Genomic DNA, 6,214 nt, shown 5'->3' with positions numbered 1-6,214 from the left:
ATAATACTTCACAAAAGGTATCAATATTAGGGCGGGGGAATTTATAAATCAATGAAGTTAGTTCCCTTTTGTTCGATGTAACTGTGAACTTTATGCTTGGCTATTATGATGAGGGCAATTGGTTGACATGTGTGTAGAGATTATTTTAAAATATTAGGTTGGGGAAAAAGAAATCCATTTTTTTTTGTAAATGGTTTAAAACAGTTATGGTCGATTTTTAGCTCCGGCTGCTAAAATCTTGGTCAACTTCGATTATGTCTACGATTTTATCGACATTTAAGATCAAAAAACCTGAACTGAATCTACGAAACCAAAATTGAACCTAATTGGCTGTTACAGTATCGGAACCATAAACACCATTCACAATTTTAGCTGATTAACTTGCATTTTCGCCCTTGTGAAAGAAAAACTGTAAACATGTACCGAATTTTCTCTTTGTTTACTTCCATTTTTAAGTTACAGGGTGTTAAAAATTTTAACACCCTGTAACTTACAACTGAATACACCAAAAAAAAAAATAATAATAATAATAATAATTTTATTTACTGCGAATTGTCACCCTTCCAACGAGCATAAATCTGAAATCTGTCGAAAAAAGAACGAATTTCTTTTCCCCAACCTAATATTTGGACCTTCAGTTCTTCCAAAAAAGAAGAAGGATACTTTGCGATCTTCGATAGAAGAATATGGAGAAACCCAATTTGTATATAAAATAAAACGAACTTCAGCTATAGATGAGGAGACCTTCAGCACTTCTATAGAAGATATACATACCTCCAGATTCTATAGAAGAAGACTTTCAACTCGACAATAGGGGGCCTTCATCTATTCCATATAGGAAGAATAATTTATTCATTACAAGAAGTTTTCCGATATAGAATATGTATACCCTCAGACCTTCCATAGAAGTCCTTAATTGGTCCTTCAGTTCTTCTATTTAAAAAGAAGGAGACCCTCACATTCCTTAAAGAAGATTTGCACCTTTAGCACTTCTATACAAGCAGATCTATATTTTCAGCTCTTACAAAGAAGAAGAAGAAGGAGACCTTGAGCTCTTCAATAGAAGAAAATGGATATCTTCAGTTTTTCTATAAAAGAAGACGTCATTCACTTCTTCAATAGAAGAAAATTGAGATCTTCAGCCCTCCATAGAAGTATAGACCCTTCGCACTTCAACGGTCTTTTTTGTCCTATTTTAGAAGAAGCATACCCTCAGCTCCTCTAAAGAAGATTTGTACATTCAGCTCTTCCTTGGGCTCTTCAATAGAATAGAAGAATGTGGATACCCTTAATTTTTTTTTTTATAAAAGAAGACCTTCACCTCTTCTTAATAAGAAAATTGACTCCTTCAAAAGATCTTTAGAAGAAGAAGAAGGACAGTTTTGGTCATCTATAGAAAAAGAATTACATCCACAACTCTTCTTTTTCGATAGAACAAGTGAAAAGTGTCAGTTGGTGTTGCCGACAAATATATACCGTCAGCCTATGGTATGCGGAGTTCTACGGAATCTCACACAGGTTCGGATTATAAAATGTTGAATGTTTGACCATTTGTGGAGGAGGTAGCAGAAGCAGTGGACCAATTAGTCTTATACTCGGATTTGATCTAAATTTGCTAAAGATAGTATATTGTGCACAGTTAGGTTCCAATCGAACCTTCCATTCGCCTAGTATTGCATTTATAAATATTGAAAATTTGTAGGATAGGTATCACAAGGAGTGGGGCATTGGGTCCCATCTTCAACTTGATTTAGGCTTGGTAAAGTTTGGTTCAAATCCAATATTTCGATGATACACTCATTAGCCATAAGGCAGAGGGTATAACAATTACAAGATCCGTGGATTTTTTAAAATTATTTTCAAGGACTATTAGCAGGTGTAGATTTTTTAAAAATTTTTTTCAAGGACTCTAAGCAGGCGTCGATTATTTTTAATTATTTTCTGGGACAATTATCAGACGTGGATTTTTATACCTTTCACCACACTGTGGTACAGGGTATTGTGTCTTTGTGCATATGTTTGTAGAAGGCAAAAGGAAACGAGATAGACACATGGTTCCTTTTGAGAATATGCATAGAATCACTTTCTGAGTCGATTGTCCGTCCATGTATTTTTCTGAACAAAGTACAGGTCGCATTTATGATCCGATTTAGATGATATTTGGCACAGGTCACTTATTTGGACCAAGGACGAACCCTATTGAAATTGAAATTAGATATAGCTCCCATATATATTTTCGTCCGATTTAATGTAAATGGTGCACCGAAGTCCCTATATATCTTTCGATTTGGACGAAATTTGGCACAGCGTAATGAATTAGGCCTAGAATGATGTGTGCTGAGTTTCATGAAAATCGGTTCAGATTTAGATATAGCTCCCATATATAGTTTCGTCCGATTTTAGGTAAATGGTGCACCAAAGTCCCTATATATCTTTCGATTTGCACGAAATTTGGCACAGCGTAATGAATGAAGAATAGAATGATGTGTGTTAAGTTTCCTAAAAATCGGTTCAGATTTAGATATAGATCCCATATATATTTTCGTCCGATTTACCGATTTGCACGAAATTTGGCACAGCGTAATGAATTAGGCCTAGAATGATGTGTGCTAAGTTTCATGAAAATCGGTCCAGATTTAGATATAGCTCCCATATATATTTTCGTCCAATTTAAGGTAAATGGTGTACCAAAGTTTCTTAAAATCTTTCGGTTTGCACGAAATATGGCACAGCGTAATGCATTAGGTCTAGAATGATGTATGTTAAATTTCTTCAAATCGTTGAAATCGGTTCAGATTTAGATATAGCTTCTTTATCTGACCAAATGAAAGAAATTAGTATAGGTTGCAGAAAGACATGTTTATAGATCAAATTTCATTTTGCTGGTCCTTTAAAAATGCGACATCTGTTAGGATTCATCTGTTGAATATACCCAAAGTGGTGAAGGGTATAATATAGTCGGCCCGTCTGACCTTACTACTTTCCTTACAGGTTTTCTTATAAATAAGCAATTTTTGCTAGTAATCGACAGCATAACCAGTATTTTTCATAACGGCAGCACCCCTACGAACGCCTCGTATCAATAAAATGCTTAATTTGATCCTTCCTAAACCTTTGGGAGGATGTTATGTCTGTTTCTTTGAAAAAAAACCTTTTGATATAGAAAAATCTTTGGAGTATCATAGATAGCAATATGATATTCCAAAGATTTTTCTATAGGGTAAAGATCTGATGATTGTGTTGGCCATTATAAAACCGTGATTTTTGACTCCCGTAACCAATTTTTGATATCTTTTGGTGTATGTTTGGAGGTTATTGTCAGGCTGAAACAAGTGGTATATTTTCTTGAGCGAAAGGAACCATAGCGTTTTCCAACACGTTTGCATAAGATCTCTTAAATATATCGAACTCCATCCATGATTCCCAATACCCTTGCAATACTGTGGCATGAGCATTTCATTTTTGGACTTTCCCACGGTAATTTTTTCATGTCTGTGTCTTTAATGTTTAACTTTAATTCATCCGAGAGCATAATATTCTCCACTGAGTCGGATTCCAATTACCAAGAGATTTTTCGACAGACATTCCTCTGGTTTTCCGATTTATTTCAAATAAAAAATAATTTTCTTGATAGTTTTCTGGTATGTATGCCTGCTACCATAGTTCGTCCACGCTCGATTCTTGAGACTACATCAAACAATTTACAAATTTCGTTGAATTCTTAAATTTGTATTTTTTACTGCTATGAAAATTTGTTGATCAGTACAAACAGATGTTCTTGTGGAGGCTGCAAAAGAACATCTGTTTGTACGTTCTATAATTCGTTTTAATTCGAGAAATCATGGATTTATTCATCGAATATTTTTCCGAAATAATTTTCTGGGATAAATTATTTTCACAATCGCTGGTAATTAGCTGTTTTGTCGGAGTACTGTATTTGTTTCTAGCCATTTTTATATTTTTTTGGCAGTAAGCCCAAATTGAAAACCAGACGCATGTTATTGTAATTAAATCCATTTAAAAATTATCTATAAGAATCGGAATAGGTGTTGGAACCAAAACCTAATAATTATGATGGTAAAAAGCATAAATTTAAACAAAAATTGAGACAATTCCCTTATCCATAAATTATTATTTATTCCGGAATGAAATTTGCATTAATGCTTTATTTTTACTTTTAAGAGAAAAATGTAACACATTTAAAAATGAAAAAAAAAACAACACGATATTTTTATTTCTGAAGAAGTTTGTTGCTTCAGTTTTAGTTGCTTTAGTTTTGGCCACCAGTGTAGTTGTGTAGGGTATACACATTTACGTTCTTGGTATTAAAAAAAAATATTTTTTTTCAAAAACCAAGCATTTAAAAATTTAACCCACACTCTGTTTTTTCATTTTATAAATATTTTTCACAAAAGATTTCACGAAAAGTCACAAATCTGATAAAATAGCTTATTATATGATATTATTATAACTAAAAGGTGTAGATATGGACATCAAAATTTGCTCGAGCCTTACACGTAGATTCTGATACTACAACGTAGAAGTAATAAATTATATCGGGAAAACTTACTTGTATTCTTTAATGAACCTTTTTTTATATTCTACCAGAATACATCTAAAATTTCCAAACCGATTCTTCCAATATTTTTTTTTTTCGATTCTCTTTCTGGGTTTCGCTATGGTCAAGTTTTTTCTCTTGATTAATGTAACCCATAATTGAAAATGAAAGCATGCGAAGAAAAAGTGCCTCAAGCTTAATGAAAACCGGTAATAACAACACAACATCATGAAAAGTGTAAACAAAAAAATCGTGTAACACTGTGTTGGCAATGTCAAGGTCATTACTTATTATCCATAACGTGGTCAGTTAGTCGGACTTCCGCAATTGGTATGAATGACTTGGTTTGTTGAGCTGTCGTGGTGGTGCTATGGCCCATAGCGCACGTCAGCAGCCATAAAAGATAAAAGATGCCAACCAGCAACCTAGGGTGTGAAATATTTTTTGTCTTTTTTGTTTTGATAAGATTTTCGTTTTTTTTTTGTTAATGTCATAGACGTGTTTATAATTTACATATACTTCCCGTTTTGGGTGATTTTGGTTAGTCTCAGGTGTTAAATTAGATTAATAATCACAGTTATGTTTAATAACTAGTTGGTTGCTCATTCGGTTGGTTAAAAATCACACCTACTGTCTGACACATGTAGACAAATGTAAATCAACAGTTAACGAGTTGAGGAATTTAAATGTAGCTTGGGAAGATCTTTTTTTTTTTTTTGGTTTCATATATGGTAAGGGATTGTCTGGCTGGGTGTCTGTCTTGCCTTATGAGGAAATATATTTTTTATTGGTTTATGGCCGGAATTGAAGATTTTTTCTGTGGGCAATTAAATATAGGGCACGAGATTAAATGACCATTTTGAGATAATGGAATGCTGTGTAGATATTTGACTATATAAAGCGACACTGCTACGTTTGGGATTTGCAGTAGCATAGGCTGTTCTCACACGTTGAAGAAAAAAATACACGTAAGAATAGTACAGTTGAACAGTTGAATTTTCTCTAAGTTGAAGCATTTGTAGTGACAGTAGCACTAAGGAGGTATATTATAATTAATTACATAACTGGAAGTCCCAATAAGTCAACAAAGTTTTATGGTTTAAGTCATGGAAGTTAGACTGTGTCATTGAAATTTCAAAATTCCAATTTAAACATTTCTCAATTTGTTTGGCTTCGCTCAATTTGTAACTTCTTTCGCCCATAAACATTTTTTACAGACAATATCCTTAAATGACTTCGAATACAAAAGATTTACATATCAATCATTGATTAGAAATAAATTAATTAACTTTTATTCGCAAAGACCATTTTAGTGCTAAAATCCGTAAAATAGGCCATTACCGATCGTCATGTAAAACTTGTCAGCACGCGTTTCATTTTGTTACACAACATAATTGAATAGCCTAGCCTGGCTGACCGGTAACAGTAAAATCGATGTAATTTTTTTTTTGAAATTAGGCCCAACACATACTTTTAATTATTTTGATGGCATGGCTATAAATTTTCAAAATGCAAAAGTGGATTTAATGGCCAAAACATTTCTAATATATACGACCTATATATTTTGTATTATTTCCAAAACTGTCTCACTTTCTAACACTTTGGGGAAAAATAAATCCGTTATTTTTATATGAACTATAGGACTTTATTTAACAT

This window comes from Musca vetustissima, unplaced genomic scaffold (assembly GCF_032173495.1).
Source record: "Musca vetustissima isolate MV318-11 ecotype Yass unplaced genomic scaffold, APGP_CSIRO_Mvet_v1 utg91577, whole genome shotgun sequence".
In the NCBI taxonomy this organism is placed as follows: Eukaryota; Metazoa; Arthropoda; class Insecta; order Diptera; family Muscidae; genus Musca; species Musca vetustissima.
This window is presented reverse-complemented; position numbering follows the sequence as displayed.